Source organism: Gadus chalcogrammus, unplaced genomic scaffold (assembly GCF_026213295.1).
Source record: "Gadus chalcogrammus isolate NIFS_2021 unplaced genomic scaffold, NIFS_Gcha_1.0 GACHA071, whole genome shotgun sequence".
NCBI classification, from domain to species: domain Eukaryota; kingdom Metazoa; phylum Chordata; class Actinopteri; order Gadiformes; family Gadidae; genus Gadus; species Gadus chalcogrammus.
Window position 1 is genome coordinate 115410 of NW_026613506.1, and position 24303 is coordinate 139712.

General features: G+C 41.5%; 1 long non-coding RNA gene and 3 other non-coding genes across 4 annotated transcripts; 1 reads left to right on the forward strand and 3 right to left on the reverse strand.

Moving 5' to 3' along the window:
• Positions 1 to 2064: 2064 nt before the first annotated feature.
• LOC130378327 (uncharacterized) lies at positions 2065 to 5020 on the forward strand. The gene is made up of 3 exons (XR_008894645.1): positions 2065 to 2326; positions 3899 to 3931; positions 4920 to 5020. It is a non-coding gene; the product is annotated as an uncharacterized LOC130378327 (long non-coding RNA).
• A 12775-nt stretch (positions 5021 to 17795) lies between these two features.
• On the reverse strand, positions 17796 to 17868 carry trnav-cac (transfer RNA valine (anticodon CAC)). Its single transcript has one exon. It is a non-coding gene; the product is annotated as a tRNA-Val (tRNA).
• Positions 17869 to 18837: 969 nt separating this feature from the next.
• Positions 18838 to 18910, reverse strand: trnav-cac (transfer RNA valine (anticodon CAC)). The gene has a single exon. It is a non-coding gene; the product is annotated as a tRNA-Val (tRNA).
• Positions 18911 to 22942: 4032 nt separating this feature from the next.
• Positions 22943 to 23015, reverse strand: trnav-cac (transfer RNA valine (anticodon CAC)). Its single transcript has one exon. It is a non-coding gene; the product is annotated as a tRNA-Val (tRNA).
• Positions 23016 to 24303: the final 1288 nt, after the last annotated feature.

Consider the following 24303-nt stretch of genomic DNA (forward strand, 5'->3'; position numbering starts at 1 on the left):
GGATCCCGCCGAGGCAGGCTGCGTAAAAGGCCTTACAGAGGAGGGAGAAAATAAATATTTTTTCCTTCAAATCTTTGCAACTTTTCATTTTTCGTTTTGCATTTTTTTTTTTCATTTACGCCTAACATTTGGACAAGCCGAATAAAAAATGTCTCAAGGACATACTATACTTTCCGATGTTTTGGGCTCACTTTCTCTGACTCACAAGGTTATGAATGCATGGTAATATTTGTACAATGCTAAACAATAGAGCGGAGATGTCATTAGTTTGCTTACCTCACTATATACGATGCAGCTCCTCTGACAGATGAGCTCTCCTCTCCCGTGATGCTGCTGGGGCATTTGGACTTAATGGCATCGGCACATGCAGTTCAGCATCACGTCTCATTAAGTCCTCTAATCTATCCTCATTAATGTCATCGACACATCCATGATTCATGGCAATGTTGTGTAAAATGTTGTGTGGCATGTTGTGTAAAACACAACATGCCACAAAGAATGCTCCGACTTTTTGAGGACCATACTGTAAAGTACCACCTGACCTATCCAAACACCTGAAGCGCATTTTCAGAATCCCGAAAGTACGTTCAATTACACTGCGTGTTTGTGTGTCTTTCCTGTTGAATGCCATTTCGCGCACTGTTGCTGGCATAAGAAAATGGGGTCATGAGCCATGTCTTCAACGGATAGCCGTTGTCCCCCAACAGCCACCCATCCAAGGGAGGATTCCCCTCGAATATGGCAGGAATGGTCGAGTTTGCCAATATGAAGGATTCATGGCTTGAGCCAGGGTAATTGGCAAAGACATGATTTATTCGACAATTAGCATCGGAAATTACTTGGATGTTAATTGAATGAGTTCCCTTCCGGTTTATGTATGTGAGTGCGTTTAGTGATGGGGCACGTAGCTGCACATGGGTGCAGTCTATAGCACCAAGGACGCCAGGGAACCCATACTTGGTCCAAAACTCCTGCTTAGTTCTTTCCTGGCTGTCAGGTGTAACGGGGAATTTGATGTATTCCCCAGCATGTTGGACTAGACCTGACGTAACTGCATGTATAGCCGAACTTACTGCCGATTGTGAAATGCGTTCAATACAACTAAGGGGATGCTGGAACGACCCAGATGCATAGAAATGCATTGCCGCTGTAATTTTCACTGCAACGGGGAGGGCATAGGGACAGCGTGCATCAGTCCCCAGCTCATCTGCCAGGAGATGACAGATGTCGGTGACAGCCTGACGGGTCAGGCGTAGCTTACCGCCTGCATTCCTCTCTCACTCAGGGAGAGATAGTGTGTCTGGGCCGGTAGACCCTCTCCCTTTGCCGTCTGATCCTCTGTCCCAAGACGTATCCCTTCCACTGTGCAATAGAAAAAATTATGAGTAACCTCAACTTACCTGGTAAGTTGCCAGAGTAAGGTTTTAAATGGACTTACAGAAGGTGATTTCGCAGTCTTCAGAATTGTGGTTCCTGATTCTTGACGGACAACCCACTTTGACAGGTGTCCATTCCTTATATACATGTGTCTCTTGCCACTATTGGTCAACCAGGTTAATTTGATCCGTCATTACGCCTGCTACTATTCGCGTGAATAATTTGGGTAAATGTGTACGCTAGATTTATGCCTATTTATTTTATCTTTATGGACACCTCAATGATTTTCCTTGTGTGGTAATATTTTATTGTCCTTGTAATTATGTATGGTTTGCAAAAATGGGAACTGCTGTCCGTGTAGATGAGAGAAGCAAAGTGTATGCGCGAGGTGCACAAGCAATCCGTATGCATCGCATGCGCATGTAGGCATGCGCCCTTAAAATAGCGTCTGAACAACGCGCCACTGACTTTAAACCAGGTATTTCCTGGTCATTAGCGCAATGGTTTTCAGAAACTTCAAAATACCGTTTGCGCCAGAACACGCCTCCTCCTTCCGCCGAGCCGCCCCTTGGGGCGCAAGATCATTCCCTAATTTACCGGCGAGTGGCGCAGGTGGCAACGACACATGCGCCAGTGACTAAGTCACTTGCGCCGGATGCAAGATAGGGCCCTAAATGGTTTAAATCATTTGTAATAATATGTGTACATTTCCAAAAAAAAAATTGAGAATACACTACAAATATCAATTAGTTTTAATAAGTGCAATTATTAAAGAAGTCAACTCAATTATATTGGTGACGAAACTAACAACTTAAAAAAATCAAGTAAACAGAGCGGATCTGACATCATTCCTTCCTTGACGGTTTGGGATATTCTGAGAAAGCGGGCGGGAATGGCCATACTGACGACGGGCACGGCACAGCCGATTGAACTGACCTTCAACCTGACCGTAAGTAATTCTGTACAAATGCATATTTGACAATAAGCCTTCTTAGTCACAGAAGCCAGACATAAGCATGAAATATCAGTTGGTTGTGAGTTTGTGGTTCGGACCGCATCTTTTCATTTGGTATTACATCCGTGAGGCAAGCGTCTGTAGAGTTTTGTTTGGTTATCCAGCCACGCTAGCTCCTTCATGCTGCGGTTAGCTGTTGGCTGCACCATGAGGTGCGATGCCAATCATAATTTTGAAAGTGGTATGAGATTTATAAGAAGAATAAACTTTGCTATGCAGAGGGAGAGAGGAGAATTCCCTTTGTAACACTTAAATGTAAAATTAAAAACTTAAAATTTCTTAAAAGAAATGCACTGCCGCCAGGCTGTCTTTTATATACACACTAGATAGCTTAGCTTGTGCAGCTAACGTTAGTTAACGTAGGTAGTGAGATACATCAAATTGCATCTAGATCAAGTGCATTACCTATCTTATGAGGTATTACAATCATTTTAGCCAAATGTTGTAGGATTAAGAAAATAGAAGGAATTGTATTGTCGTTATGGACAGGGAATTTAGAAAATTATACCATGGAGTGCCCCTGAAACGAATAGCCATCTTTTAACGTATTTAGCGGTCTTTACGCATAAGATGGAACTTACACCAACTAGTGGGGAGGTGTAAAATATAAGTTAGAACTTAGCGTTACGTAGAAACTATCTGCTTGGTGCAACTGCTATTTTTTTAGTAGAGTGTAAAGTCGAACGTAGGGGCAATTTACGTCCATCGTAGCCTAAGTTGGAACTTACGTTCTATTGGTGCAAAGGGCTGCAGATGATTAGACCGTAAGTGCTCGCGCGTTTACTCAGATCAGAACGCCAACGGTCGCCATATTGTGCATGGAGCGAATTACACGGCTACTTGCCAAAACGAAAAAATAACTTAAAGGCACCCAGTGCAACTTTATGTAAACATTCAATGAAAAATAAACATTCAATTTCTAGTCTTTTTTACACGTAGTAAGTTTCAATAACTCCATACCATTACATATCGACATTCAAGGAGCAAAGATGAGACGTCGTTGTGTGGTGAGAACTGATATAAAATCGTAAACAACAACAATCGCCGGTGGGGAGAAGCCATTTTTCCATTGACTGGAAGCCTGCTTTATTTATTGTAGGTTACAAAAAATAAAGAAAATGGCGGCATTGTTGTTGTTATCGATTTTGTATCAGTTCTCACCACACAACGACGTCTCATCTTTGCTGCTTAAATGTCGGTATGTAATGGTATGGAGTTATTGAAACTTACTACGTGTAAAAAAGACTAGAAATTGAATGTTTATTTTTAAGCCTCGAAAGTTGCACTGGGTGCCTTTAACACAGTGTGTCTTTTTACAATGTATTAGTTACCATTCCTAGTGTTGATCAGCAGAGAAATAAGGAATGTAATGGCAAAGATAAGTTGCCACATGCTTATCGTCGTGCGATTCATAGTGACTTGTATGTTTGGTTGTTATGGAATTAAATGGCATGGGGTTATGAGTTTTATCATGCATTCATCATATTTTCAAAATCTGCTTTACAGAATTGAAAACAACTGTTCAAGAAGAGTGGAGAGGTAAGTTGTTTTTCTTTACAGTTTTTGTCAGTCGCTTTAGTTTTAGTCATTTGTGCACATCATAGTAGCAGTTTCTCATTCCTTCGAACAAATTCGAGATGGTTTGTCCATGCATCAATTGCTTTCATACAATTCTCTGTTGTTTTATAACATTATCATTTGCTTATGTCATGTCAGTGAAAATGAACTATACTTGTGTAGGCTGAATAGTCATTCCCTATAAAACTAATAGTCCTCATTTCATTGCTTGAGTCATTACATGCAAAAATGTTGAACTAGTTGTCAAACCATCTGTTCCAATATGTACTGCAATATTGTTTACAGTTGTGCACAGCTCTACCCAAAGGGAATTTACGTTTGTTGTAAATAAGGGTGTATTTTTTTCTTTTGCACAATGCTGTGAACAAATTACAATTGCAAAGAGCATATGCAGTAAAAATGTGAAACATACATATTCAGTGTCTTGTAGTCAGTTACCTCACTAAATACAGTAATGTGCAAGTGTACTGTAGTTTTCAAATGGCTGTGTAAATAGTATATAGTGCTGTTTTAAGGTAGTGTCACCAAGATCTGACCCTTTTGCATTGGAAAACATTTACAGAGTAAACGAGTAAACGTCATAATGAAAGCATGACAAAGCCATTTGACTATCTTGTTCAAAACAATGGTGTCAGGACTTTTCATTTTGACGACACTGACACTTTCATTGACATGAATACTTGCTTTTGAGGAATGAACTATCCATTTTGAGCAAGTGACACGCTTTTGCAGGTTATCCACTAGGTTTTGCAGTTTGAACAAATTGTTTAGAGAAATGCATAAACTTTTGTGCAAATCTTAATAGTGATGTGAGAAATGCCCCAAAGCGACTGAGAAAAACTGTAATAGTAGCAAAGCATACCTAAAGTTATAAATATTGACTATAACTCTCAGCTTGCTGTCTGAGATTTTCATTGTGCTCACTGAGGTTTTTTTCTGTACGTTACAGTGCATGACTGTTGGAGCCGCAGAAATGCACACTTGAACCCAGACCACCACCAGCTTGTTGCAAGATCCTTGCCCTGTGAGCTACTGCTGCCCCCCATTTAACAAAGGTAACCGTTAATGGAATGGCAATGCAAGCTCTGCAAATTTGTGGCATCATCAAAGGGGGGATTTCTTAAACACTATAGACCAGGGGTCTTCAACGTTTTTCAGGCCACGGACCCCCAAACCGATGGAGAGATGGAGCGGGGACCCCCTACTTATATTATATAAAATTGTGTTTTATATTAAACTGGTCCTATGGTGCCATGTACAAAATTAACCTTGTTATTGTGCATTCAATACTAAGATACTCAAATATTACGTAGGTTCATATGTTCATGTTTTTTTTAAACATGTGCACGGTACAGTAAGTAAACTGTAAACATAACAGACATTTTTAAAACATAAAATGTGGAAAGGAAAATTAGTGATGCTTGTTAGTGCCACTGGCATGCATAAACATACCTGCTATCTTGCATTAAATACTGAGACAATTAGAAGTGGAAGAACAGCTCATCGGAATAGAAAAGGATCATAGATACGCCTCAATCGGAATACAATTCTCTCTCGGTTTGGGGTGGGTGCGGCTATTTTTTAACCTAGAGATGGCATAAGCAGCTTCAGTAGTTCGCAATTGGTCGGCCTATAGGCTACTTTTATGCACATCGACCGCTTTCAAGGAAAGTCGATTTTTGCCTCATTCACGTCTTTCTTATCACTCTGCAGTCCGGTAACTTATCAACCCTGGCGAGTGACGTCAAGGTCTTTGGCGGAATATTTCTCTGCTTTCACTACGAATGGTAAAAATAAAAAAAATAAAAAAAGGCACACCGTGTGAAGATACATTTTCGTTTTTGCAAATAGCCGTGTAATAAGCGGGATAATAGAACGTCGCCGGTCATTATCGAAAGTAATACCCTTCAGGGCGAAGCAAGACACCTCCGCTTCGCGTCAGGGTCCGGTTCGCCCTGTTCGGGGCTTATTTTTTCAGATAATGCCCGGCGTTCTGTACATTATCCGCTTACATAACAGCACTCTCTCTCTACCAACAGTCTTGGCTGCGCCCTCTCATCCAAATACGTATTGTTTGCGGCGGAGAAAGGGGTAGGCCTAGATATAAAGACCAGACGAGAAACTGACGTTGCTTTGCTGTCGCTCCTTCTTCTTAATGAGGAGCAGGCAGAGAAAAGCTCTCTCCTGCTGGGCTTTCATTAAAATCAAATACATAAATATGTCACCAAAACTTGAAAGCCGACGGCAAGAATTAAATGAGAATTAAATTACCAAAATCGTGAGGACTAGGCTTGCGACCCACACACACATGTGGCGCTCGCGTGGTCGTAGCTCATTGGCGCCACCTATTGATCATTATGTGCCAATGCACAGCCTCTCATTCAAATGACTTAGGGGTCATTTGACCCCTCTGTGGCGCTAGTAGTAAGTAAACAATGGCCCGGCGTTCCTAGTGTTAAATACACATACACAGTGTGTTGGAATCATGTTATGTGTATTTTAAAGGCATTTCAATTTGTGGAAGAAATTGCGGGGGGGGGGAATATAAAACAAATGTCTATCTACCAAAACTTTTGCGACCCCCCTGCAGTACCTTCCGCGGACCCCCTAGGGGTCGCGGACCCCCTGTTGAAGACCTCTGCTATAGACTGAGACATGGACATTTTGGCTGTGGACATTTGCTGCCCTGTATTCATTTGAACTGTTCATGTTCCTTTAAATCTTGGAGTAGCCTGCGTTCACACTTGGCCAGAGCTCACAAATCAGAGGAAACTGAAAGTCAACAAAATGTGATAGCCTTCAAATGTAAAATCTGTGACTCCAATTTCCAAATACTAAAGATTATTTTCATCACATCAATTCTCATCTTAAAAGGCTAGAAACAATAGTGTGTGTGTTTGATGGCTGTGAGTTTAAAACAAACATATATGGCACTTATGCTACTCACAGAAGTCGAAAGCACCAATCTCACTCGTGTGGATGACTTCAAGGCTGATGTGATTGTAAAACTTTCTACCAGTGTTCAACAGAATGGAAGCCATACTTCCTCACTGGAATCAATTGATGATGTTGAGTTCGATCCTACTGCAGATTTGGATTGCGAAGAACAAACCGGTGCATATGAGGAAATAATTGGTGCTCTCTTGTTAAAGTTAGAAAGCATTTATAATGTCACAGGTAAATGTTTAGATGACTTGGTGGAACAGCTCCAGTTTATATGTGCATCGTCATCTCAATACATTCCAAATTTAGTGAGAAACATTCTGGCAAAGAATAACTGCACTGTTGACGAAAGTGTTATTAGTGAGTTAGTAGAATAAGTACAACTCTGTAATCCTCTAACTATAGCCTTTGGTCCTGATGGTCCTTTTCATTCTAAGTACCAGAGGGGTAAATACTTTAAAGAAAACTTCCGTTTTATTCAGCCAGTTGAATATGTATTAGATCCACTCGACAGTGCTACCTTTCAATACGTGCCCATCTTAGAATCTTTACAGCAACTGCTAAACAATAAAGATATTGTAAATAACTATACTGACAAGACATTCAGCAGTGGGTCACACCTTTCATCCTTTAAAGATGGTCAACATTTTAAATTAAATTAATTTCATAGAGATGGAGAGCTAAGAATTTCACTCAACCTGACTTACGGTCAGGTTGAAGGTCAGTTCAATCGGCTGTGCCGTGCCCGTCGTCAGTATGGCCATTCCCGCCCGCTTTCTCAGAATATCCCAAACCGTCAGGAAGGAATGACTGCCGTATATTGGGTACTTGCAGACGTGCCATCAGAATTGAGTCCGAATTAACAACAATTAATTTGGCACTTCTTTGCAAAGCTGTTGATGTAAAGAAATATGGCTATGAAACTGTCCTGGAGCCTGTCTTGACTGACCTGGCTACGTTAGAGGAAGAAGGCATTTTTTTTTTTCCCAGCCATTGGTAAGAATATCAGGGGACAGTTTTTTTGTGTTTCGGCAGATAACCTTGGAGCTCATTCTTTGAGTGGCCTGGTGGAAAGTTTTACTGGGCATTACGTCTGTAGATTTTGTATCGGGGACCACTCAGACTACCAAAGAAAAAAGAGGTCCATTCTGGATTTTTTCCTCAAAGAACTAAGGAGAACTATGCTTCTCATGTTCAGTCTGTAAAGGAAAACCCAGACCTAGTACATTGTTACGGTGTAAGAAGGTTTGTCCCTGAACAGAAAAGTTGAAGTATTTCCATTCGTGGACAGGGCTCCCCTCCGGATGTGCTCAAGACCTTTAGAGGTCTAATACCATTGGAGTTGGCACTGTGTTTTAAACTGTTTGTAAAGAAGAAGTATTTCACTCTGTCACAACTGAACAGTTTAATTAAAGAGTTTTCCGTATAATTGGACTGACAAAACTGACCGCCCTCAACCTGTCCCACTTAATCTTTCTTCTCGCAGATCTATCGGCGGAAACGCACATGAGAATTGGACATTACTAAGATTATTACCATTTATAATTGGTGCAAAGGTGCCACTCGATGAACCTGCATGGCAAGTCCTCTTGACTTTAAAATACATTACTGAACTCATGGTATCCCCTATTCATACAGAGGACAGTATTAGTTATCTCGATAAATTGATTTCTGAACATCGCCACAGACTTTTGGAAGACTTTCCTGACTTTAAGTTAACTCCTAAGTTCCATTTTTTGGAAACATTATCCAGACCTGATAAAATGCTTTGGACCTTTGGTTTGTGTCTGGACCATGCGCTTCGAGGCGAAGCATAGTTTTTTCAAACGCGTTGTCAGACACGCAAACTGTTTCAGAAACATTCTACTTTCTCTCACCACAAAGCACCAGATGATGGTAGCATATCATTTACATGCTGATGCTGTGAAACCTTCATTGTGTGTGAGTAAAGTAACCAATATTCCATTGGCATTGCTGCATGAGGACATTCAGGAGTCTTTTAAACAAGTATAACTGTCATATCATGGAACCAGATATGCAGTAGGGATGATCTCCCTCATGGGTCTAACTGGTGTCCTGCCCAATTTTGTGGGAGATTTCACAAATGTGTGATTGTAGACAGTGATCTAATTTCATTGTGTAAGTTCTCAACAGCTGGTATTATGAACAGTTTAGGGGGTTTGTTTGGAGCACATCGTGTGAAGGTGACACTGTTGAACATACAGCAACTTAGTGATACATACCCCCGGTGCACCATACTGGGTTGGAGGGAAACGCATGGTCAGTTTGAAACGACACATTATTGTCCAGTCTTAGGTCAGTTAAAAGACTAAACTGTATTTGTTTTTGTACAGATGGACCCGGTTGTTGTGAAAGGTGACATTGATCATCATAGTGAGAAGGCTCACACTGGTCATCTGGGGGTCCCAAATACAGTGGAGCAATTGGCATGAGACTGTGAAAGACACTTTTCAGATCCGTGCAGAAAATCCACCCCTTCATTACTTGGATGAAGACTTTTGGATTTCTTCACCATTCATTCACCAAACGAGGTTAAACATAAGGGGACAATAAAAGTGGTCATTATTCCATCCGTAGTGCTCACATTGACCACACCAGAGACTGAAAATGTGGAAGTTCAAGAATGTTGTCTTCACAGTCATCCTCTGGTTCTGCAGACTACCAGTCAGATACATCATCACTGTCATCACAAGACACTGGTAGAGCAATGTGGCCAAGTGAAGTTGAGATTCCACCTTTTTCAGTTGCAGCAGAGGCAGTACTCAGGAATGCGAATGAACAGTTTTTGAAAGATGGCACTGTCCTCAACAACACCCGGGTCAAGTCTGAAATAATGGAGAAGCTGGCAGATTACATGTACAGTTACACAGCCTATCCCACAGGCCTTCAGGTTGGACAGATTGCAGAAGCCTTGGTCCAAAAACACCCATGTCTAACGGAACCTGGAAGTCGCAACGGGTGGATTGGATGGATGTACTCCCTAAAGTACAAAATGGGGAATTATAGGTCCAAGTTAAGAAATCTTGGATTTCCTGAATTCACATGCAATTCTCTTAAAAACAAGCGTCCTGGTGAGAGGAAACCAGCCCAAAATGTAAAAAACGCACGCAAAGGGGAAGTGATGTATCGCCCACATTATCCATCAGGAGAAAACAGTGAACAACAAGAGCAACAACGACTCAAAATCCTGTCTGAATTAAAGAAGAAGGAGAGGGCGACTGTCAGTGCATTGATGTCCAACACTTTTGCTCATAGAAGACCGGATGTCGTCAGTCTTCAACTGAGCATCACCGAGATCAAAGAAAGGTGGCCTGCCCTGTTTGATGCGCCACAGGTTAGAAAAAAAACAACACAGTTTACCACAAATGCACCTTACTTGGGGAGCTTGTTTAAATCTAAGTATGTAAACTGTGCTCTGTCCCTGTTTGTGTTTTTCTGCTTTTTTCAGGTCAACGCTGAGTTCCATTGAATTGCCACTGTAAATCTTGAGGCCAAATTCATGTCCATGTTGGACCACTACACCCCTAAACTGCTTGGTATCTACCAAGCCAAGAAAGGTGCTGCTGGACAGAGGCATCGTGCAGAGATGAATATTGTACTCCAGGGGCCGTATTCACAAAGCATTTTATCTTACCGCTAGGAGTGCTCCTAACTCGCGCTAAAACATTTTACGTAGGAGTTTTTTCTTAAAAGTTATTCACAAAGCCGCTGAGACCTACTCTTACCAAGGATAAATCACAAAGAGTGAACTAAGAGTGACGCGCCGTTGCTATGGATTACGTCAATTCTCGTGCACGAGTTTAGAAGCGGTCAGTTCGGTGATTGGTTGTTCAGACGAGCCCACTGAATCACCAAAAAACAAGGAAATAGCCTAGGCTAGAAATTAATTCCTATCAAGTAGTTATAGTGCAGTTAGCAGAATACACGCATGATGACAATTTTGTGCAGACCACGATAATGACGTTGTAGCCTGCACGTTCAAGAGAGAGAGAAAGCAAACAATAAATATACGTAAAATCTAAAAGAAAATAAATGTTACGAACTACCCAAGTGTTGACTGATTTGTGCCAAGGTGTTTACCTAAAATGTGTTTTCAAAGTGATCCCTAAATGCCCGTCCACTCGGTTCCACACGGCCAAATTCCTTGTAATGTTGATCCCCATCATCATCATCATCATCATCATCATCGTCTGGCTGTGGAATGTTCCTCCGCTTGCAGAGGTTGTGTAGAATGGCACATACAGTGATTACTGTGCTTGCCCTCTCTGGGGTGAGGCGTATTTCGCCGTGGAGGACATGAAACCGACGTTTCATCTGCCCAATTCCTCTCTCCACAACATTTCGTGTATGTTTGTGTGCTCGCAAAGAGCCAATACGATGTGTTTTACGCATAGGACTATACGTAATCTGCGTAATCACTTACATCTTACACTTTAACTGTGCTCCCGGTTGTGGATTGAGGTAGGGTTCTAGAGCCACGTCTTGCATGGATAGTCACTGTCAGCCAGCAAGTGACACCCAACTGGTAGGCTACATCTCAAAAGCTGCCTCAGACCGCTGACCATTAAAATGCGCGAATCATGGGTAGCTAAAGATCCAGGCCACTTTGCAACAACATCCAGTAGGCTATGTTAAAATTTGCATCGAAAACAACCTGCGTGTTGATGGAATGCACTTTCTCCCTATTGACGAACACGTCCTCGTCTTTTGATGGCGCAATTATTTTTATTTTTATAAGTTATATATATTTTTTTATAATTTATAATTTTTATAACATTTTATTTCGGGACTAATCTGATTATTCCTGTTAGTCGGGGATGTTATTGTATCGCGCATTAACTCCACAATAAATTGAATACCCTAACATTTCGTCTCGCAGGCATTTTAAGATTCTTTGTGAATCGGTCTTACTGAGTTAGGAGTCCTCTTGAGGACTTTTAAGCTCTCCTAGACTTAGGTGCTACTTTTAGTCCTAAAATACTTTGTGAATTGCTCTTAGTGAAAAAAGTTAGGAGTCCTAAATTTAAGAGTGACACGCCCATTATTTTTAGGAGTTACTCCTAAATTCGCCAGTTAGGACCTACTTTTAGCCCTAAGATCCTTTGTGAATACGGCCCCAGGTATTTTAGTTTGCTCCCCTGTTTATATACCGGTAATTCTTTCCCCCACCTGTGTTGTCACCACAGTTTTTTTTAACTATCTCTGTACTCAAACATTCAACACAAGATCACATACCTCATGCTGTCTTTATTATCATTCTCATGATACATTTTAATAGAAAGTGACTAGTGTATTTTTGCCAACTGTTTCGTTTTTTTTTTTTCTTAACAGAGTGGAATTCCCATTGAGAAAACTAGAGAAGTTGTCATCAGGTGTCTAATTGATCACTTGGGAGAAGATGTGGGTGCCTTAATCAAGGAATTTGAGGTGAGTGCAATGAAAAGAAATGGCTTTCACTGTTCTCCATACAGTTTATGACAGTTCCATTTTATCCTGTTGGGAGTAATTCTCCATAACAACCTCCAAACTACACATTATCCCATACACATACATTACACATGCGCGCAGTCCTTTCCCACACTCCCCCGCACACACACTTATGTGATTAAAGACACGCACAGACACAACGAACACCAGCACACAGGTAACTTTATGTGATTACAGTTACACACACACACACACACACAGGTAACTTAATATGATTAGCCTACAGCTTCTCATATCAGTGCTTGTAGACGGATGATTATGTCTGTGTGATCAGCTCTGTCTTGATCTTAAGGTTGTGGGTTTGATTCCCATGTTGACAAAGATGGCAAAACCGGCCGTAGCTCCCGTGGCCCTATCAAAATTTCTCAGAGGAAATGTTCTAGTTATCATTATTGTTATTTGCAGTCTGTTGATATCATTCCAATTTGTTGTATGCTAGTCAAAATAATAGAAAACTTAAACATATTGTATATCCTATTTATGTTGTATGGTAATTTATTTTATTCTGGTGATATTCTGCCTGCTCTAACCACTTTGCTTTACAATGTCCACAGACTTCTGATGATTCAGCCATCAGTGTGGAAGAAGAGCTGGCAGCAGAGATGATGGCTCTGTACGTTGTGCGCAATGAAAATGTCAGGGATGTAGGGATCATCATTGAGGGTTCCATCGTACTCAACCACCTTGGGGATCTCAGCAGAGCCTGCTGCTACTTGCTTGGGCTAACTTATGCCTTGGACCTATAGTACCCCAACACTCTAAAGTACACTTTTGAAGTTTTTCAAAAGATGCTTGTTGAAGTCGATGCTGGAAACCTGTCAACAAAGGTGCAAAGACTGAAAAACATTGTGCTGATATAGTTGGAATTCCATTCCAGTCTGTGTTCTGTGAACAGTCTGAGATCAGTCTGTGCACTGGAAAAAGGGTTTTAAGCCGTACTTCATCTGATTATTATTTTGTAATTCAATTCAAATAAACATTTTTTGTTTTATTTTTAAAATAACCTTTTTTTATTTCCAAATACTGTGAAATATAGATATTTTTAATTAGGAGCTCAATTAAGAAATATCAATTTTGACAAATGTAAAATTTTAAGGTTGTGTATTCAACTGATTAATAATTTTGTCATTCAATCCAAATATTTTTTTTTTGTTTTCTTCCTAAAACACTGTTATATTTGATTAGGAGCTCAATTTAGAAATATTTTTTCAGACTCAGCTCAGTCCTGGTGGTAAAAAGCAAACTCAGGAACCGGATGTCCTTGCAGACCTTAAACTCCATCCTATACATCCGATATGGATTAAAGCAGAGTGGATTAAAGCTGTCAGGTGATGCTTGCTTTGAGCACCAGCTGCCTGATCATGTTTTGAAGCTTTTTGGAACATCAGCTGCTTATTCATTCAAGGTAGCACCTACAGCTGAACCTGCAGTAGAGAGCCTTGACCAGAGTGACGATGACTCACTGGTTCTGTGAGCTAGGACAGTCTGTCTGTGTCTGGAGGGAGGTCTGGAGTAGGCCTAACTGTGGGATTTACATTGTTAATATAATTATTGTGTGGCGGCAGTAGCTCAGGTGGTAGAGCGGGTTGGCTGGTAACCTGAAGGTTGTTTCTTCGATCCCCGGCTTCACCAAGCGGAGTATCGAGGTGTCTTTGACACTGCTGATGCTGGAACAGAGACTTTCAACTCTCCAGCAGAAGCACCCGAAGGCCATGAAGCGCCGAGCGGGAAAAAATGATGATGTATACAAAAATATGTTCATGTTTAAATGAGAAACAATTGTTTGATTAAATTGTAATCTTTTTGATTGGATAAAACAAATTATTTCTGATAGATATTTCTTAAATGAGAAACAATTGTTGGAGTGAATCAATATTTTTTTGTTTAGGATTTAACATACGATTTAAATGTATTAACTTCATTCAAAGAATAGAATTATACTTGGTGCCAAGTTGTATTATTTTGTTTTTACGACCATAGGAAATATTGTTTGAGGCAAGCTATATATTTGTCATTGGCTCAAGTTATGTAATATAGATGTGAACCATTACCCTTGTTTTTTTTAATTGGTTCAACAGAAGGCTTTTTCCAGTGTGTCCAGTCTGTGACATTTCCGTTTTGCATTTATGTCTTTTCTTTTCTTTTCTTTTTTAATCATTCCAGTGAGGCATAAGGCTTCATTTTTTTTAGAGTTTTAAAGCAGTTCAACCCTCCCATCAACAGTGCAGTTGGCTGTTAATGTTAAATAAATCTGTTGGAAATGTTAAAAAATTGGAAAAATGTTTTAAAATAAAGCTTTCATGTTTTGTGAGCTCTTCTCCATTTTGGTTTATAGTAAATATCCTCAAATATATAATATATGGTTAACACATAATTTCAGTTACATTTACTCAATTTATGTGGTAATTGAGCCAAGTCAATTCATTCAGATGTACTTAAAAATATTACTTGGATTAAATTAAATTAACTGAATTTGATTAGTGATTTCTACTCAGGTTTTCCATATGGTTAACACATAATTTCAGTTACATTTACTAAATTTATGTGGTAATTGAGCCAAGTCAATTCATTCAGATGTACTTAAAAATATTACTTGGATTTACTCATTACTCATGTTTTGTGGAACTGATTTGAGAGCTTTCATTTCAACTCAATATTTTTAAGTGTAAAAATGCTGCACTGATTGAATTAAGTAACGTGCAGTATTATTTTTTTCGAGTGAAGGCTCATAATTACCTTCATGCCATGTCCTAAAAAAATTAAGTTTTTTCTTTCCAAAACGCCACCTCAAGCGTTTTATTAGCCGTAATCTCGTTGGGGAAGAGGGGTGTGCAGCTGAAAGAAGTCGTAGTGAAACAAATGGCATCCGAGAGGGCCTAGTTCCAACCCTGTAAAATAGCGGGGTGACCCCCTTTTATCAAAGGGGGTCTCAAATGATGAGCTTCATAAGCTTCAACTTGTGGCTCCAGCCCTACAGGAAATGAGCAAGTGCTCCATCTCGTTGCACCTGCACCCAGCGGCTCGCTTGCAAGATTTTGGCCTGAAGTTCTTCCCAGACCTACACCATAGCCATCCAACCTGCATATCTGAGAATCAGGCCTCTCTTTAATAATGACAAAAAGTTATGAGAGAAATACACATTAACTTTTGTCTCATAAGCGGCGTGGTGCCGTCTCCTTTTGACCTTTTGACCCCATACTTCTGGGGGAATAGCTGAATCAATTCATTGGTCAATCAGAAGCATGTAAATATCTTCCCGGTGGCGTAAGAGGGCGAACAAGGTGTCCTTCAAGGTGTCCTTCAACATCAACGGTGCCACACATGAGCATATTCGAACATGTTTAATGGTAGTAATTAGCTGTCGAAATTGGAGGCCTTAATCAATAATGAGCAGCTATTAATTTGCTTCCCGATAGAAATTTGTGAGAAATGATGTTATTTAGCATCTACACGTTGAGCTGAGTCCAATGACACCAAGCATGACACTCAAGCAAATGGTAACATGTATTTTACATGGTACACCTAGGTCTAGGACATGATCTCGGTGTAGCAAGAGGGCGAGCTTGATCTCATTGGACTCAGCTTAACGTGTAGATGCTAAATAACATGTAATTTGTCAAAAATCTCCATCGGGAAGCAAATCTGTAGCTGGTTATTATTGATAAAGGCCTCCAAAATCGATAGCTAATTACTACCCCAAAACATATTCAAATATGATCATGTGTGGCACTGTTGCAATTGCCTCGAAACGTAGATGTCAAAGGACACCTTGTTTGTCCCGTTACTCCACCGGGAAGATATTTTCATACTTCTAATGGATTGATTCATATTTTAAGGTCCACGGAGTGAAACTTTAAGCGGCTGCAGCAGAAGTGTTGAGACGAAAGATGATATCAAGACATTTATAAAATATTCCCATTCACATTATGATTCTTCGTCATAACATCCGACCAAATATCCTTTACATTCACCGAGCGAAGATTATGAAAGTCCAGGCCCCACCTTCCTGCACTCGGGGTCGACTGGGCAAGTTTCGGGCAGGAAGGGCCCCCCCTTCCTGCCCTCGGGGGTCCGACCGGGCCAAGTTTCGGTGCGGGGGTCCCATTTAGGCCCTAGAATATGGTATTCGAATTTCAGGGCGGTAGGACCTTCCTATCTCAAAAACTGTTTTTCCACCACATTCTGAACCATTAGGTCTTGCAGGCCACACTTCTGAGGGGCTTTGTCCAAATGACAGTCCATTTGGGAAAACTTTTTTTCTCTATGGGCTACTAAACTAACACTAGGCAAAACAGAAAAGGAGGTTGAGAGACAGACACTTCTAAGAACTTCTCACAACTAGAGTTCGAGTTTAACTTTCATGCAGTCTATGCTCTCAACTGCGAGCCCTAAATACAAATACTTTGACCATGTTTCCGCCCGAACTCGAACCTGGGAACTTTCGCGTGTTAGTCAAACGTGATAACCACTACACTACTGAAACCTGTGAGTTTGAAAAAAAAACTAGAAAATATTGTCATCAGAAGCTCCCGAATGAACAGGTTTTCAGTGCAGGTTTAAACACTTAATAATATGACAAGGCTATCGGTTGAAGAGGTGGCGTGGTGCCCAGTAGACACTGCTGAAGGTTGTGTTCCAGAAAGACTTTTCTCGAATAGCTGCTTGATAGTAAAGCAGGAGAATCTAAACATTAACTTTGTATACCTCAAAACAATGAAACTGTTTCCGCTCGGTTTCGAACCGGGGACCTTTTGCATTTCAGGCGGACGTGATAACCACTATATTACGGAAACCTGTTAGATTGGGCAAAACCTTAGAAAATTACGTCATCAAAATGTTGTCATCATAAGCTCCCGTAGGAACAGGTTTTCAGCGCAGGTTTAAACACTTAATAATATGACGAGGCTATCGGTTGAAGAGGTGGCGTGGTGCCCAGTCGTCACTGCTGAAGGTCCTGTTCCAGACAGACTTTTCCCGAATAGATGCTTGATAGTAAAGCAGGAGAATTTAAACATTACATTTGTAAGTCATGCTGTTTCCGCCCGGTCTTGAACCGGGGACCTATCGCGTGTAAGACGAACGTGATAACAACTACACTACGGAAACCTATGAGATTGAAAAAAAACCTAGAAAATATTGTCATCAGAAGCTCCCACATGAACAGCTCATTCATATTATTAAGTATTTAAACCAATGCGGAAAGCATTGGTTTAAATACTTAATAATATGAAGAGGCTATCGGTTCAAGAGGTGGCGTGGTGCCAAGTAGACGCTGCTGAAGGTTCTGTTCAAGATAGACTCTTCACGAATAGCTACGTGATAGTAAAACAGGAGAATTTAAACATTAACTTTGTATACCTCAAAACCGTTATGCTATTTCCACCCGGTTTCGAACCAGGGACCTTTCGCGTGTGAGGCGAACGTGATAACCACTACACTACGGAAATACATACACGGCGAATCTGGCAACCCATCAGAATCCCGTCATCAACCGTCCAGTCTCGTTCACAACATTTAATGGAACCAGGGTCAGAGTGGTCAGGTGTGAATGTAAGTGGTTATATCATACATGTTTGAAACATATTATCCTAAACATCCATTCGCCCATCTGCTACAGCGGGGAACAATGCTAGCACGCTCGGCCTCAATTGTAAAGTCCCAGAAGTCCATGCTAGAGAGGTGCACGTAGAAGATTCAGTAACACTAGGCAAATCAGGAAAGGAGGTTGACACCCAGACACTCCTAAGAACTTCTCCCAACTAGAGTTAGAGTTTAACTTTCATACAGTCTATGCTCTCAACTGCGAGCGCTAATTACAAATACTTTCACCATGTTTCCGCCCGGTCTCGAACCTGGGACCTTTCACTAGACAGTCAAACATGATAACCACTACACTACTGAAACCTGTTAGATTGAAAAAAAACCTAGAAAATATTGTCATCAGAAGCACCCGCATGAACAGGTTTTCCGCGCAGGTTTAAATACTTAATAATATGACGAGGCTATCGGTTGAAGAGGTGGCGTGGTGCCAAGTAGACACTGCTGAAGGTTGTGTTCCAGAAAGACATTTCTCGAATAGCTGCTTGATAGTAAAGCAGGAGAATTTAAACATTAAATTTGTAAGTCATGCTGTTTCCGCCCGGTCTTGAACCGGGGACCTTTTGCGTGTAAGACGAACGTGATAACAACTACACTACGGAAACCTGTGAGATTGAAAAAAACCCTAGAAATGAACAGCTTTTCCGCATTGGTTTAAATACTTAATAATATGAAGAGGCTATCGGTTCAAGAGGAGGCGTGGTGCCAAGTAGACGCTGCTGAAGGTTCTGTTCAAGATAGACTCTTCACGAATAGCTACTTGATAGTAAAGCAGGAGAATACAAACATTAACTTTGTATACCTCAAAACCGTTATGCTGTTTCCACCCGGTTTCGAACCAGGGACCTTTCGCCTGTGAGGCGAACGTGATAACCACTACACTACGGAAACACATACACAGAAAATCTGGCAACCCATCAGAATCCCGTCATCAACCTTCCAGTCTCGTTCACAACATTTAATGGAACCAGGGTCAGAGTGGTAAGGTGTGAATGTAAGTGGTTATATCATACATGTTTGAAACATATTATCCTAAACATCCATTCGCCCATCTGCTACAGCGGGGAACAATGCTAGCACGCTCGGCCTCAATTGTAAAGTCCCAGAAGTCCATGCTAGAGAGGTGCACGTAGAAGATTCAGTAACGCTAGGCAAATCAGGAAAGGAGGTTGACACCCAGACACTCCTAAGAACTTCTCCCAACTAGGGTTAGAGTTTATCTTTCATACAGTCTATGCTCTCAACTGCGAGCGCTAAATACAAATACTTTCACCATGTTTCCGCCCGGTCTCGAACCTGGGACCTTTCGCGAGACAGTCAAACATGATAACCACTACACTACTGAAACCTGTTAGATTGAAAAAAAAAACTAGAAAATATTGTCATCAGAAGCACCCGCATGAACAGGTTTTCCGCGCAGGTTTAAATACTTAATAATATGACGAGGCTATCGGTTGAAGAGGTGGCGTGGTGCCAAGTACACGCTGCTGAAGGTTCTGTTCCAGATAGACTTTTCCCGAATAGCTGCTTGATAGTAAAGCAGGAGAATTTAAACATTAACTTTGTTGATCTCAAAATTGTAATGCTGTTTCCGCCCGGTTTCGAACCGGGGACCTTTCTCGTGTGAGGCATATGTGATAACCACTACACTACGGAAACACATACCTGATAATCTGGCAACCCATCAGAACCCCGTCATCAACTGTCCAGTCTCGTTCACAACATTTAATGGAACCAGGGTCAGAGTGGTCAGGTGTGAATGTAAGTGGTTATATCATACATGTTTGAAACATATTATCCTAAACATCCATTCGCCCATCTGCTACAGCGGGGAACAATGCTAGCACGCTCGGCCTCAATTGTAAAGTCCCAGAAGTCCATGCTAGAGAGGTGCACGTAGAAGATTCAGTAACGCTAGGCAAATCAGGAAAGGAGGTTGACACCCAGACACTCCTATGAACTTCTCCCAACTAGAGTTAGAGTTTAACTTTCATACAGTCTATGCTCTCAACTGCGAGCGCTAAATACAAATACTTTCACCATGTTTCCGCCCGGTCTCGAACCTGGGACCTTTCGCGAGACAGTCAAACATGATAACCACTACACTACTGAAACCTGTTTGATTGAAAAAAAACCTAGAAAATATTGTCATCAGAAGCACCCGCATGAACAGGTTTTCCGCGCAGGTTTAAATACTTAATAATATGACGAGGCTATTGGTTGAAGAGGTGGCGTGGTGCCAAGTAGACACTGCTGAAGGTTGTGTTGCAGAAAGACTTTGCTCGAATAGCTGCTTGATAGTAAAGCAGGAGAATTTAAACATTACATTTGTAAGTCATGCTGTTTCCGCCCGGTCTTGAACCAGGGACGTTTTGCGTGTAAGACGAACGTGATAACAACTACACTACGTAAACCTGTGAGATTGAAAAAAAACCTAGAAATGAACAGCTTTTCCGCATTGGTTTAAATACTTAATAATATGAAGAGGCTATCGGTTCAAGAGGAGGCGTGGTGCCAAGTAGACGCTGCTGAAGGTTCTGTTCAAGATAGACTCTTCACGAATAGCTACTTGATAGTAAAGCAGGAGAATACAAACATTAACTTTGTATACCTCAAAAACGTTATGCTGTTTCCACCCGGTTTCGAACCGGGAACCTTTCGCGTGTGAGGCGAACGTGATAACCACTACACTGCGGAAACACATACACGAAAAAACTGGCAACCCATCAGAATCCCGTCATCAACCGTCCAGTCAAATTCACAACATTTAATGGAACCAGGGTCAGAGTGGTCAGGTGTGAATGTAAGTGGTTATATCATACATATTTGAACCATATTATCCTAAACATCCATTCGCCCATCTGCTACCGCGGAGAACAATGCTAGCACGCTAGGCCTCAATTGTAAAATCGTGACGACAGCGGCCAAAGCCCGCCATGACATGCTAATGGGATACGAACCGTCCATTGCACGCTAGACGATCCAGGATGAGACGTTTACCCCAGCAGTCCATGCTGGAGAGGTGCACGTAGAAGACTCAGTAACGCTAGGCAAAACAGGAAAGGAGGTTGACACCCAGACACTCCTATGAACTTCTCACAACTAGAGTTAGAGTTTAACTTTCATACAGTCTATGCTCTCAACTGCGAGCCCTAAATACAAATACTTTGACCATGTTTCCGCCCGGTCTCGAACCTGGGACCTTTCGCGTGATAGTCAAACGTGATAACCACTACACTACTGAAACCTGCGAGATTGAAAAAAAAACTAGAAAAAATTGTCATCAGAAGCACCCGCATGAACAGGTTTTCCGCGCAGGTTTAAATACTTAATAATATGACGAGGCTATTGGTTGAAGAGGTGGCGTGGTGCCCAGTAGACACTGCTGAAGGTTGTGTTGCAGAAAGACTTTGCTCGAATAGCTGCTTGATAGTAAAGCAGGAGAATTTAAACATTACATTTGTAAGTCATGCTGTTTCCGCCCGGTCTTGAACCAGGGACGTTTTGCGTGTAAGACGAACGTGATAACAACTACACTACGTAAACCTGTGAGATTGAAAAAAAACCTAGAAATGAACAGCTTTTCCGCATTGGTTTAAATACTTAATAATATGAAGAGGCTATCGGTTCAAGAGGTGGCGTGGTGCCAAGTAGACGCTGCTGAAGGTTCTGTTCAAGATAGACTCTTCACGAATAGCTACTTGATAGTAAAGCAGGAGAATACAAACATTAACTTTGTATACCTCAAAAACGTTATGCTGTTTCCACCCGGTTTCGAACCGGGAACCTTTCGCGTGTGAGGCGAACGTGATAACCACTACACTGCGGAAACACATACAAGAAAAAACTGGCAACCCATCAGAATCCCGTCATCAACCGTCCAGTCAAATTCACAACATTTAATGGAACCAGGGTCAGAGTGGTCAGGTGTGAATGTAAGTGGTTATATCATACATATTTGAACCATATTATCCTAAACATCCATTCGACCATCTGCTACCGTGGAGAACAATGCTAGCACGCTAGGCCTCAATTGTAAAATCGTGACGACAGCGGCCAAAGCCCGCCATGACATGCTAATGGGATACGAACCGTCCATTGCACGCTAGACGATCCAGGATGAGACGTTTACCCCAGCAGTCCATGCTGGAGAGGTGCACGTAGAAGACTCAGTAACGCTAGGCAAAACAGGAAAGGAGGTTGACACCCAGACACTCCTATGAACTTCTCACAACTAGAGTTAGAGTTTAACTTTCATACAGTCTATGCTCTCAACTGCGAGCCCTAAATACAAATACTTTGACCATGTTTCCGCCCGGTCTCGAACCTGGGACCTTTCGCGTGATAGTCAAACGTGATAACCACTACACTACTGAAACCTGTGAGATTGAAAAAAAAACTAGAAAAAATTGTCATCAGAAGCACCCGCATGAACAGGTTTTCCGCGCAGGTTTAAATACTTAATAATATGACGAGGCTATTGGTTGAAGAGGTGGCGTGGTGCCCAGTAGACGCTGCTGAAGGTTGTGTTGCAGAAAGACTTTGCTCGAATAGCTGCTTGATAGTAAAGCAGGAGAATTTAAACATTAATTTTGTATATCTCAAAACAATTTTCTGTTTCTGCTCGGTTTCGAACCGGGGACCTTTTGCATGTCAGTCGAACGTGATAACCACTATATTAAGGAAACCTGTGAGATTTAAAAAAAAACTAGAAAATGTTGTCATCAGAAGCTCCCGCATGAACAGCTTTTCCGCGTTGGTTTAAATACTTAATAATATGACGAGGCTATCGGTTCAAGAGGTGGCGTGGTGCCAAGTAGACGCTGCTGAAGGTTCTGTTCAAGATAGACTCTTCACGAATAGCTACTTGATAGTAAAGCAGGAGAATAAACATTAACTTTGTATACCTCAAAACCGTTTTGCTGTTTCCGCCCGATTTCGAACCGGGGACCTTTCGCGTGTGAGGCGAACGTGATAACCACTACACTACGGAAACAAACACGTTAAATCTGGCAACCCATCAGAATCCCGTCATCAACCGTCCAGTCTCGTTCACAACATTTAATGGAACCAGGGTCAGAGTGGTCAGGTGTAAATGTAAGTGGTTATATCATACATATTTGAACCATATTATCCTAAACATCCATTCGACCATCTGCTACCGTGGAGAACAATGCTAGCACGCTAGGCCTCAATTGTAAAATCGTGACGACAGCGGCCAAAGCCCGCCATGAAATGCTAATGGGATACGAACCGTCCATTGCACGCTAGACGATCCAGGATGAGACGTTTACCCCAGCAGTCCATGCTGGAGAGGTGCACGTAGAAGACTCAGTAACGCTAGGCAAAACAGGAAAGGAGGTTGACACCCAGACACTCCTATGAACTTCTCACAACTAGAGTTAGAGTTTAACTTTCATACAGTCTATGCTCTCAACTGCGAGCCCTAAATACAAATACTTTGACCATGTTTCCGCCCGGTCTCGAACCTGGGACCTTTCGCGTGATAGTCAAACGTGATAACCACTACACTACTGAAACCTGTGAGATTGAAAAAAAACCTAGAAAAAATTGTCATCAGAAGCACCCGCATGAACAGGTTTTCCGCGCAGGTTTAAATACTTAATAATATGACGAGGCTATTGGTTGAAGAGGTGGCGTGGTGCCCAGTAGACGCTGCTGAAGGTTGTGTTGCAGAAAGACTTTGCTCGAATAGCTGCTTGATAGTAAAGCAGGAGAATTTAAACATTAATTTTGTATATCTCAAAACAATTTTCTGTTTCTGCTCGGTTTCGAACCGGGGACCTTTTGCATGTCAGTCGAACGTGATAACCACTATATTAAGGAAACCTGTGAGATTTAAAAAAAAACTAGAAAATGTTGTCATCAGAAGCTCCCGCATGAACAGCTTTTCCGCGTTGGTTTAAATACTTAATAATATGACGAGGCTATCGGTTCAAGAGGTGGCGTGGTGCCAAGTAGACGCTGCTGAAGGTTCTGTTGAAGATAGACTCTTCACGAATAGCTACTTGATAGTAAAGCAGGAGAATAAACATTAACTTTGTATACCTCAAAACCGTTTTGCTGTTTCCGCCCGATTTCAAACCGGGGACCTTTCGCGTGTGAGGCGAACGTGATAACCACTACACTACGGAAACAAACACGGTAAATCTGGCAACCCATCAGAATCCCGTCATCAACCGTCCAGTCTCGTTCACAACATTTAATGGAACCAGGGTCAGAGTGGTCAGGTGTGAATGTAAGTGGTTATATCATACATGTTT